This window comes from Staurois parvus, unplaced genomic scaffold, assembly GCF_062004578.1.
Source record: "Staurois parvus isolate SC_StPar_1 unplaced genomic scaffold, SC_StPar_1.0 ptg000439l, whole genome shotgun sequence".
NCBI classification, from domain to species: Eukaryota; Metazoa; Chordata; class Amphibia; order Anura; family Ranidae; genus Staurois; species Staurois parvus.
Genome location: NW_028318235.1, coordinates 3,796,206 through 3,808,052, shown reverse-complemented (window position 1 = coordinate 3,808,052; position 11,847 = coordinate 3,796,206). Strand labels below are relative to the sequence as shown.

At 40.2% G+C, this 11,847-nt stretch overlaps 1 protein-coding gene across 16 annotated transcripts in view; it reads left to right on the top strand.

Moving 5' to 3' along the window:
- Positions 1–409: 409 nt before the first annotated feature.
- Positions 410–11,847, top strand: part of ADGRL3 (adhesion G protein-coupled receptor L3) — a 1,097,183-nt gene continuing 1,085,745 nt past the window's right edge. For 10 of the 16 annotated variants that reach the window (XM_089687892.1, XM_089687884.1, XM_089687891.1 and 7 more), the window contains exon 1: positions 410–1,115. The gene's annotated coding sequence lies outside the window, so the exon portion shown is untranslated. The remainder of the gene's footprint in view (positions 1,116–11,847) is intronic. The other 6 variants (XM_089687882.1, XM_089687881.1, XM_089687879.1 and 3 more) reach the window with 2 other exon arrangements.

Below are 11,847 nucleotides of genomic sequence, written 5' to 3'. Positions count from 1 at the left end.
CTTAATTTGCAGGGATTTCCTCTCACTTCCATGTCTATGGGACTGGAAGTGAAGGGAAATCTCCGCAATGGGACATGCATGGTGAAAAAAAAATCTGACGGGTTATAACCCTCCCTTACCCTATCCAAAACAAAACTAAAAAGTTTTGCCCACTGTTCTACTTTAAATTGTAGATTTAGTCCTACTTTAAAATACATGGCCCTGTGATTGGACTGTAATTCCTGTGATTGGACTGTAATTCTGAATGCTACTGACTGAACTGAGTAAAGCAGGACGACATGAAATGAGTTATTTGTGAGGTAAAAAAAAATCAGTGGCCCCATATTTCACAGGCATGTGCTAGGTGGCGCAAGAGTCCATATTTCTGGAGCCTTCCTAGGGTTCCATGAGCTCCCCTCCCCCGCCTTGATTTTTCTCCCTGTGCCTTCTGCCTTTCTTCCCCGTTCCCTAGCACTGACAGCCTAAGCTGCAGCCTTGTGTTTTCTGCTATGGCGTCTGCTCGGCTCCCTGGACGGCTATGAAGTAAAGCGAGCTGCACGGACCCAAGCATCTCCTCTGGCTTTTTTTTTAATCTTCTCTCCTCCCGCAACCGAGCCGCATTGTCTTCGCCCTCCTTCTCCTCCTATCTCCTGCCTGCATCTTCAGAGATGGCCAGTGTCGTCTTCCAGCCCTGACAGCTGGATGGTGATGAGGATGATGCCTTCTCCTTCCAGTCAGGGCAGACGAGAAGCAGCCACATCTGGGCACCGCGGGCTGACCATGGACGGACGCCTTTATTAATAGACAAATACAGGAGATTTGCTGGCTTGGCTTTTCCTTTTCTTTTTTTTTCTTTTTTTTTTTGTTGCATCCAGAGAACAGGTGCAGCATTTGTGGGATCTGTATTTCTGGCTGCCATCCTCGGACTCTTCTTGGGGCCTGCCTCCTCACAGCGCCTTGTTTATCATTGGGATCGCTTCATCTTCAGCCATAGCGGCTTCGTCCTGCATCTCTGGGCTCCATCATCATCATCACATCCGCCCTGCAAGGGGCTCTGGATGGCTGGGCTGCTGCCTCCCCACCTCCCAGCCTATTGCTGAGCTCATGGGACTGCTGAGGGGACCCTTCTCTGAAAGGTAACATTATTAGAGCACATCATATTTTTATTATTATCATTTGTATTATTATTATTATATTGATAACAGTTCTTTATTGTTATTGTATTATTATTATTATATTTACATATCATTTTTTATTTATTACGATTAGATTGGCCATCCTTTATTTCCATTGCCCCGGACGCCCATCACAATGCGATGACACGTCTGCAAATTAGGATGCAAAGCCCTCTCCGTGGCTTTACCTTCCGACGACGGGAATGCGTCGACGTTTCAGCCCCCCGATCCCACCGAGGATGCGATCGCGTTCATTTTTTTTGTTATTCCTGGTCCACGCTCTTGTGTTACTATAGAGCTCATCGTCGCTATCGCACCTCGCCATTCTTTTTTTTTTTTTATCTGCACTATAGCGATGAACAAGGTGGGAGGGAGAAAAAGGATTTTTCACAATAAAAAAATGTGTCAGCAGAATACATTGGGGGTGGTGACGTCAAGGTGGCTTTCAAACGAAAGCTGTTTGTTTTTTTTTTAGGAAGCAGAGATCGTCGCCGATCGGAAGGGGAAAAGAAAAATTATGAGTCCGTCTAGTCCAAACGATAGGGAAAAAAATAAAAATCAAAAACCTCCGTAGAAAAAAATCCATATATATTGTGTTTGCAGGGAGAGAATAGAAATAAAGTGCTCTTGTTTTTAAAGGGCTGTTGTGATTGTCTAGAATATTTTTTTTCATTGCTCTATGCTTGCTAAATGGTGCGTCTTACCTTGCCTCTTTCATGTGATTATGTATTTATGTCATTTGCGATGAGTCGTTTATTTTTATCTTTACCTGCTACACTAACCATGTTCATTCAGTTCAGTCATTCACGTTATTGTTATGCTATGCTTTTGCTTTAGCACCACAAGGAAAACGTTCAGTTAGCACCTGGTTCTGAAGGAGCTTACCATCTAATGTCCCTCCACAGTCATGCGGACACAGGACAATCTGATTAACCACTTGTTGGCTGTCACCTTATTTGCAGCACCTTGGTTGTGTATAGGAGCTGATTGCCAAAAAGAGGTTATGGAATGCATATGTAAGCAGAGCTGAGGATTGGCTTCTCAGGCGGAGGCAGCAAATAGGTGCCTCTGCTTCATTCAGATTGTGACCACGTCACAGACCTGAAAGCACTGATCCACTGGTAAGAAGAAAATGGAAGCTGTTAAAAAGAACTTCGGGAGCTCATGGCAGTATTTGTGGCTATTGTGTTGTCACGCGTTTCCAAACTTGTGTTTATGCGCACAATGTGTTTTAATGGACCACAACACAGCCAGAAATGTACATTTTTGTTAAACTCGCTAAATTTACCCATGATAAATGCTTAGTGGCCGCTGCTGAGGTTCACAGGATCCGATGAATTGGATGCCGCTGACTGAGGAAGGTGCAGGCTTGGGAATGGTTTGTCCAGACCAAAGCAAGCTGTAGATATAGGAAGAGATACCCCACCTGCCGCACACCTCGCCCAGCCTGACAAGTAAGAGCAGCCTCAGCTCGATTCATCCAAGCAATGCCTCCAACATGTTTCCCCACCTCAGGGCTTAATCATGAAGGTGTCTCCATGATTAAGCCCTGGGGGCAGGGTGAAACATGTTGGGGGGCATGGTTAAGATGAATTGAGCTGAAGCTGCTCTCACTTGTTAACCACTCAGGCCGGGCAAGGTGTATCTCTTCCTATTTCTACAGCTCGCTAAACTTAAAGCTTAGATTCGCCTAAAAAAAACAAAAAATAAGCACAAGGGATAATACCTTCAGTGTGATGCATCCCTTGTGCTTCTGTTTTCAGATCAGTAGAAATCCTCCTCCTCAAACCCCCCTCCCCTCACCACAATAGTCCTCCAGTGAGGTGGGGGTTACTAGAAACTATTACAGGCTTTCATCAAGAGTGCCTAACTATGCCTGCTCATTATGCACAGCTCCTCCATTCATAGAAACCGTTACTACAACTTTTATGAATACAACAGGATTTATGAATTGAAGACAGGGAGATGATTGAAAGATCGGCCCCTTCCATTCATAGATCAAGTTTTATTCATAGAAGCTGTAGTGTGGTTTCTGTGAATGGAGGAGCTTGGCAGAAAGGTGGGCATAATTGGGCACACTTGATGAAAGTCTGTGACAGCTCCTTTGTTAACCCCTGCTGTCCTCTGTTAACCCTTGCTGTACTGGAAGTTTATGGCAGCAGGTGTGTGGGTTGGCATTAGAGGGAAAGATTTCTACGAAGTTAGAAGACAGAAGTCCTTTGTGCTTATTTTGTATTTTGCTTTTTAAACTGTAACAAAACGCATCGATTTAAGTGTCAAAATAAAGTTACATTCCTGGAATACCGGGAATGCTAACTGCCACACTTGTGCTCTCTACCAAACTGCTAAAACCATCAAATGCCTGGTGTAATAACTGAACATATGTGCAGCTTTATGGCAGTTGCAGATCAAACAGAGGCTAAGATAGCAGCTTATGTGGCTGAAAAGGATAGGAGGGTTTAGTTCCACTTTAACCACTTACTGACCAGCGATGTGCTGCATTGGAAGGGTAATATCTTGGTCATCACTGCAGCTGCAAAGATGGCCAATAAATATTTTTTTAGGGCTGGCAATTCCCTTGAATGTAAAAGTAATCCTAGTGGCTAAGAAGCTGCTGGATTACCTTTATAGGTGGTGGAAGGAGGTCCCATCCCCCCCTCCTGCCACCGACTTTACTGGACTCTCCCAAGCAATCAGGGAGCCTGGTAAGGATGCCACATGTGGCATCAGCTTCCCCAAACACAGAGAGAGAAGCTGATTTTATTCCTCCCACTGTGTGATGACAGAAACCAGAATCGCCAAGGATTTGGCACTTCCTGTTTCGGTGCCATTGCTGACTTGGGTAGCAGCAGATGAAACCGATCTCCAGTTTATCTGCTGCTTCGGAGGCCAGAAGAGCAATATGGGATCTCATAGACTCCAGATCTCTTCATAGAGTGGACCTGTCGTGGCCTATGCTATCAAAAGGGATATTGTTCACCCCTTGTGATAGCAACAAAAGTGATGCATAAGTAAACAGCAATCACACATGTGAGGTATCACCGCAAATGTCAGAGTGAGAGCAATAATGCTAACACCAGACCTCTTCTCTAAATATAAAGTGGTAATCTGTAAAGGCTTTTAAAGCGTTGCCAACGGATAATTTAATGTAAAATAGTTTGTTGTTATTCCATGGGCATGCGCAATTTTGAAGCGTGACATGTTTGGTATATATACTTGGTGTAACATCAACTTTTATATATAACCAAAAATTGGGTATTATATTATGTTTGTGTGCACTAATATTCATTAAAGTGTATTTTTCCCCAAAAAATTTTAAAAAACTGCTGGGCAAATATCGCATGACATAAATAAATTGCAGCACCCACCAATTTATTCTCTAGGGCCTCTGCTTAACAAAAAAACAATGTTTGGGGGTTATAAATAATTTTCTAGCAAAAAAATGCTGATTTTTACATGTAGGAGAGGGATGTCAGAATTGGCCTAGGGCTAATGGTTAAGAAAAAAAAGGTCTTTAAAGACTCAGTGCTCATCCTGATTGTACCTCACCTGAATGTAACTGTTTGTTTTTATTATAAGTTGACACATTGTAATTGTTATACTATGGGGCTGATTTACTATAAGGCTAGGTTCACATCTATGCAGGTTGCGGTTGATGCATTTTTTTGGTGCGTTTTGTGGTGTGTTTCTTTATTGGCTAATAGGAGAGTATGGCAGTACTGTTCATGTACTGTGACTTTAATGCAACTTTACACTCCTTGGCAATAAAGTAGCATCAAAGTCACATTTTTTAATAAAAACAGTGATACAATTTACATTGGATAGTGCTAAATAAGCACAATGTATACTTTAATGTGCTCCTCCAAACTTCTGGGAGTGGATATTGTGTTCTTTGGCCAGCGTGATGATGTCACAAACCACAAAGCTCAATACATTTCATCACCAGACTGCTTCCTCAGATGTAGCATATGTGACATCATCATAGCAACCTCAATATACAGTCCTTCCTACTTTGTTTAGTCAGTTGAGTGTTTTTAATAAATATCAGGCTCCCTCTTCCAGATGTGTAGTGAACAGTGCTGGTCTATTTCTTTAATGTACTACAAATACTGTATATGGTTACTGTGGAACAAAGCAGCTTAGTTTATACTGAATATATATATATATATATATATATATATATATATATATATATATAATATATACATAACTCTTATGTTATAAATCAAGTGAGAGGGCTTGAGAATGAAGTAGGACTACTGTATATAGGCGTCGCTATGTGATTTCACAGATGCTGCTCCTGAGGAAGTCGTCCAGTGAGAGTTGAGAGGTGGAGCTTGTGACATCATTACACTGGCCAGAGAATTGAATACCCACTCCTGGAGGTTCAGCAAAGCGTGGGTGCATTAGGCTACTTTCACACTGCTCCCTTGCAAAAACACGGAAAAACACATATGTGTTTTTGCTGTTTTTTTTTCATGCTGCATTTCTGGTGTGTTTTGCACTTGTAAAAAATGTGACTCAAAAAAACACCAAAAATGCAACTGCTGGTGTGTTTTTGATGCATTATCCATTCATTTCAATGGGAAGATGCATTTTTGGTGCTTTCTTTTTTTTACCCCACTAAATATGCACCAAAAATGCAGCAAGCAGGACTTTGAAAAATACAGCGGACCTGCAACTGACCAATGTGAAGAATTCCATAGGATTTAATTATTTTGTGTTTTTTCCTCTTTTGAACTGATCAGTGTGAAAGCAGCCTTAGTATTTCAGATTGCGCTTGTTTAGCACTATCCAGTGTGAAATCACAGCTGAGCACAACATAAGAAAAGCATATTTCTTTGAAGGGGTTTTTTTCAGCCATTTTACAAGTTTTGTGCACATATTAACCTCCATATGTTTGACTCCTAAGCTGGGCAAAGCGATGAGAGCAGTTCTAGAGGAGAAGAGGAGTTCTTCAGGCAAAAATACGTATTGCGCATTTACAACACTCCCATTGAAGTCTATGAGGACAAAAATGCCTAAATATGTTCAAAAAGGCTTATGTTTTTTGGGGCATAGAATATACTGTAAAAAATACAGGTGTGAACACAATGTTGAGCATAGTCAAGTATAGGAAAATGAGATGAAAAACACTCAAGTGTTGAAAAGGGGCCTAATGTTTTAAGCAATAAATTATAAACCTGAGGATTTAATGTTATGCAGTTTTCTTCCTAACCTTCTTAAGCATTACTGCTTAGATAAAGGACAAAGAAGCCAATGACTTGTAGAGCATATATACAGGATAAACATTGTAATATTGTCCAAGTGATTTTGACCTTTACTACACGTACACTTATGCCTCATTTACACATCTTAAATCGACCATACAGAAGGCATATGGCAGAAATCTGTGGCCTGTATCTCCAATCAGATCTTGGACAGGCTCAACGAAGCTAGGGTTGTCCATAACTGTAAGCATGTATCCACATGTATCCACATATCCAGCAGTTACCTGCATCTAGGGACAGATGATCACCCCTGGACAAATGTTGTAAGTAGTGGTACACTGCAGTGTGTGTGTGTTCCCCACTACTGTATTTGCATGTTGGGGGTGCTATTGAAAATTAAAGGAATGACATTGTGCCATAGTATGCAAGTTTCTGTGCTTTGCCCTGACACACGGTAAAGCACATGTTTTACTGTAACGCCAAAGTGTAAATGGGCCATTAGAGGTTAGTGAGAGAGGGAGAATAGCTATAGCAGACTTTAGGTCCACATTGAAACAGAATTTAAAATACATAGTTTAGTAGACAAACCCTATGAATATATATTAGAATCTTTCACAATTTAAAATATTTTGTGACAGTACAGTGGCACAAAAACAGGTTTAGAATAGAGCAATGGGCTCCAAACTGCGGCCTTTTGCATGTCTTTATCAGGCCCTTGGGACACTCTTCTGTCCACTGACACCAATGATGGTGCACTATTCCTTCCACTGACATCAACAATGGGGCACTATTCCTTCTAATGACACCAATGATGAGGCACAATTTTTCCCAATGACACAAACAATAAGGCACTATTCCTCCCACTGACACCAATGATGGGGCGAAATTCCTTCCACTGACACCAACGACTGGGGAACAATTCCTCACACTGACACCAGCAATAGGGCACTATTTCTCCCACTGACACCAATGATTGGGGCACAATTCCTCCTAAGGACACAAATGATGGGGAACAATGCCTCCCACTGACACCAACAATTGGGGCACAATTTCTCTCAATGACACAAATGATGGGGAACAATTCCTCCCCCTGACACCAAAGGTGAGGCATTATTTACTCCCACTGTTATTGGGGCATTTTCCACTCACACTGGCCACAATCTGGCCCCTCTGAAGGACAGTAAACTGACCCTTTGTTTAGAATGTTTGGAGACCCCTGGAATAGAGGAAAGGAGATTACACAATTTGCTGAAGCCATTTAAAGCCCTGGCAACCCCTAAAAAAACAAACATAAAACCCTTGATGTAAAAAGAAGAATATAGAAAGCGCCCGGGGAGAAAAAGCCTCAGCTGCTAGCGCAAAAATGACAACCCGATTTATCCTCATAAACATATCATAAAAAGAGAGTGCAGTGCTACAGTGAATGACATAAGTGTTGTGAAAATAATATATAACATAAAAATGAGTGGCTTGCATGAGCAAATAATCAGTGCATAATTATTAATGCAATATGAGCAATCAGTGTCCAAAAATTGTAAATAAACGTGACATCAAGTGGTGTGTGAATCCGTGACAATTCTTCCTTCTAATGCACACACCAGAAACATATAAAGAATGCGCATTCAAAATGGAAAAACTCCTCCAGTAGGTAAGCCTTATCCACTGCCAAGCACAGGTGAACTGTATGCACAGCTTTAATTCAATAGAGACAGTTGGTTCCTCCATAAGGTGGCTCAATCTTCAGAAACAAAATGGCCCAACCTTGATGGAAACAGCTCACAAAAAGAGCCACAGAGAACCGCTTATGACGCAGTAAATTTTTATTAAAGCATAAAAAGTATCCACGTGGAGCATACAAACAGATCAAATCCACTTACAATAATATGGACACGGTGGCGTGATGTCAGCATGTAGGCTCCACCTTCTGGGGGAACCAACTGTCTCCATTGAATTAAAGCTGTGCATACCATTTACCTGTGCTTGGCGGTGGATAAGGCTTACCTACTGGACGAGTTTTTTCCATTTTGAATGCGCATTCTTTATATGTTTCTGGTGAGTGCATTAGGAGGAAGTATTGTCACGGATTCACACACCACTTGATGTTATGTTTATTTACAATTTGTGTACACTATATATAAGAGATTGATTGCTCATATTGCATTGATAATTATGCACTGATTATTTGCTCACGCAAGTCACTATTTTTTATGTTATATATTATTTTCATGTCACTCATGTCATTCACTGTAGCGCTGCACTCTTTTTATTATTAAAAAAATGCTTTAATTTTACCATCCCCATTGATTTCAATTATGAAATTTTGTCAAAATATCATCACTTTTAGTAACAATGGAACAAAAAAATATCAGTTTCACTCACCCCCTAATAATTTCCCTTCAAAATGGGCAGTCTTGAAGTGGACATAAATTCAAAAGGTGAAGTTTGGCTATGTTATATTAAACATCTGAAATTCCTAATTGTGCATATGTAAAAAAAAAAAAAAATCAACATTTTGTCTGGCATTCCTCCCAAACTATAGCAGTGAGTTCCTTGGTATGTGAGGGAACCTAGGCACTTTGTGTACCTTGAGCCTCATAGCTGTTCATTTGCAGTGATAGGTGTATGGCACTGCTGTCTCCCACTTTTACTCTCATGAGATTTCATAACTCTGCTACTGTGCTACTCACTATTCTGCTTTCTGGAGGCACTGGCATGAGAAAACAAAGTCCTGCCTCTACCAAGTTTGCTGCCTCCACACACACAGTGTAAAACAAGGCATGGTAAATATTGGGAGAAAGATCAGCATCAGGGGGACTGCAAGCAATACTAGCTGCTATTACCTTTACCGTTTTTTAAACCAGAGTCCAAATTTTAGTTCCTATCAAAAGTATGTAACTCCAATCATCAAAATCTCTAAAACACTGACATGGTAATGTAGTTTGAAAGACAGTGTTTAGAATTTTTAAATCGGTGCAGTTTTTAAAAAAAAAATTAATTATTTATAATTTTTTAAATAATTTTAATAACTGATGATCTTGCCAAAAAAGTCCTTGTTCAGGCACTTCCTGTTATGCGGTTACACTATTCTGTCTCTGTCTCCCAATTGTTCTCTTGCATTGTTACATGGGTTTCAGATGAAGACTAAAAGAGGCTATTTCAACACATGGTCCCTTATGTCACAATCAGGAAACCCACCCTGGGAAAAACTATGACCAAAATTACAATTATTTATAATAAACAGTGCTTTAGCAAACTAAATGACTGTCACCATGCAGCACTCAGTGTTGCGGCATGAATGAGTCCTAACATAAATTATTGTTTAAATGACAGACTCTGGATTATCCAATGCTCCACTTCAGTTCGTGCTCCACTTCAGTTGTGCTCTAAAGATTGACTGTAAACAGCTAGGTATTTTTGCCATTTATGCCATCAGAGGTTTTAAAATATGACATTAAATCCTAATCTCACTATCCTCTCCATTTCTGCATAAACTGTAACCAAAGCACTAATTAATAAAATACATATTACCAAACTAAAGGTTACAAGTAAAGATCATGGGAAGCATTGCATCTCAGTGGCCTTCTGTTGCAGTATCTGGCCTGTTAATCTGCTTCCAGAAAGTCTGACACTGCTATGTCTGAGTGCATGGGCATAAGAATGTTGTAAGGACATTCAAGATTAAACTGCTGATGGGCAGGGACTGTATCATTTTTTGGCTGTATTAGTAGGTATAGGATGATTATCTTATTATTGTCCTGCTAACCAGTGTGTTTGGAAATAAAAGTAGGGGTAAATCCAAATTTATATGTTGCCACCAGAACAATAGTAAATGGTAAATATTCCAATGGGGGTGCTTTTCTATTTTCCAACAAGGTTTTTCCCTCACATTAAAAAGATATATTCTCACTTCCTGTTGAGTCTACAGGAGAGAAAATAAAGGGAAGTCCCATAGTCAGGCACAGAAAACAACCCCCACCAATAAAAAAAAACATTTAGGGGTTTTAACCCTCCCCTACTCTATCCAAAGTATTTTTTAGCTTTTGGCTTTAGATATACTCTGAAGGGAACCTATAATGGTTTTTGTCAGTTGTTTTATGATTTAAAATGTTTTAAATTTATAACTGGTATGTATGTAACTGATATGCTAATATTCAAATCTAGCCATCAAACATTGTAGTAAGCCAGCCACTTTTTTTTTAGTCCTGAACATAATATTTACTAAAAGAAAATACAAAAATATCACAAAGATAATGATAAGATATAATGAGTCCAGGCAACAAAAATGGTACCATCTCTGAGGGACAAAACATATCAGGAGAGACTTTAGGAACTTAATATGTACAGTCTGGAAAGAAGGGAAAAGGAAGACATGACTGAAACCTTTAAATACAAGAATAAGGTTCAAGAGGCAGTATTTTCATTTCAAAGCTAAGATCAAGAACACGGGGACATGACCTCATACTAGGAGGAGGAAAGTTCAAAACAAACCTTAAAAGGATTGTAAATGATCACCTTCAGGGATGTTGAATCTGTTTCGCCCGATTGCTTCGACACAGTGCCAGCCTCTCTTCCCCGCCCCATGAACCTACCCCTGCTTAAGGTCTCCTAGACTACGTTTGCCCATTTGCCCATCTGTGGGCTCACCACTGTCAGCTAGAGGGGAGGGAGGAGAGCGGACACGTCCCCTCCCCTTCTTATCCTGACCAAGAAGTGATGTTATGACATCACTTCCGGGTCCCCGTTGAGAGATTCCCGGCCATGGAGGCCGGAAAACAATGTAATGCGTGTGATGTGCACCGTATTACATTCAGGGGAGCACAGGGAAGACATCCAGGGTCATTTAGACCCTGGATGTCTCAATAAAGAGAACCTGTAACCAAAAATTATCACATAGCGGACTTTGTCCTCTATGTGATGGAAAAAAAGTTTTTTTTATGGTAAAAAATGAAAGTTACACCCAAGCACATAACATCCCCCCCTCAAAAAAAAAATTGAAGCACCTCATTCCCACATATACGCACGTATCAACGTAAAAGCACATGCTGGGGCTCCTATGCATGAAAATGTCGATTGCGATACACATGTCACATATTGCTGCACATGCCAGAATGAGAGCAATAATTCTAGCCCTAGATCTTCTCTGTAACACTAAACTGATGATCTATAAGGGGCTTTAAAAGCGTCACCTATAGAAAATATAGGGTACAGAAGTTCATCACCATTTCGCAAGCATGCACAAAATTAAGCTTTGTTATCCAATTAAGTTGGATATCTATTTACTCGTTGCAACTTCATCTTTTATATTTTACAAAAAAATTGTGTAATTTATTGCTTTTTTCTGCCCTAAAATGAACTTGTATTATTTACTGAAATTTTGCGGTAATATCATGCAACATAAAAAATTGGAACTACCACTATTTTATTCTCTAGGGTCTCAGAAAATATATAATGTTTGGGGTTTTGTGTCATCTTCAGGCCTAAAA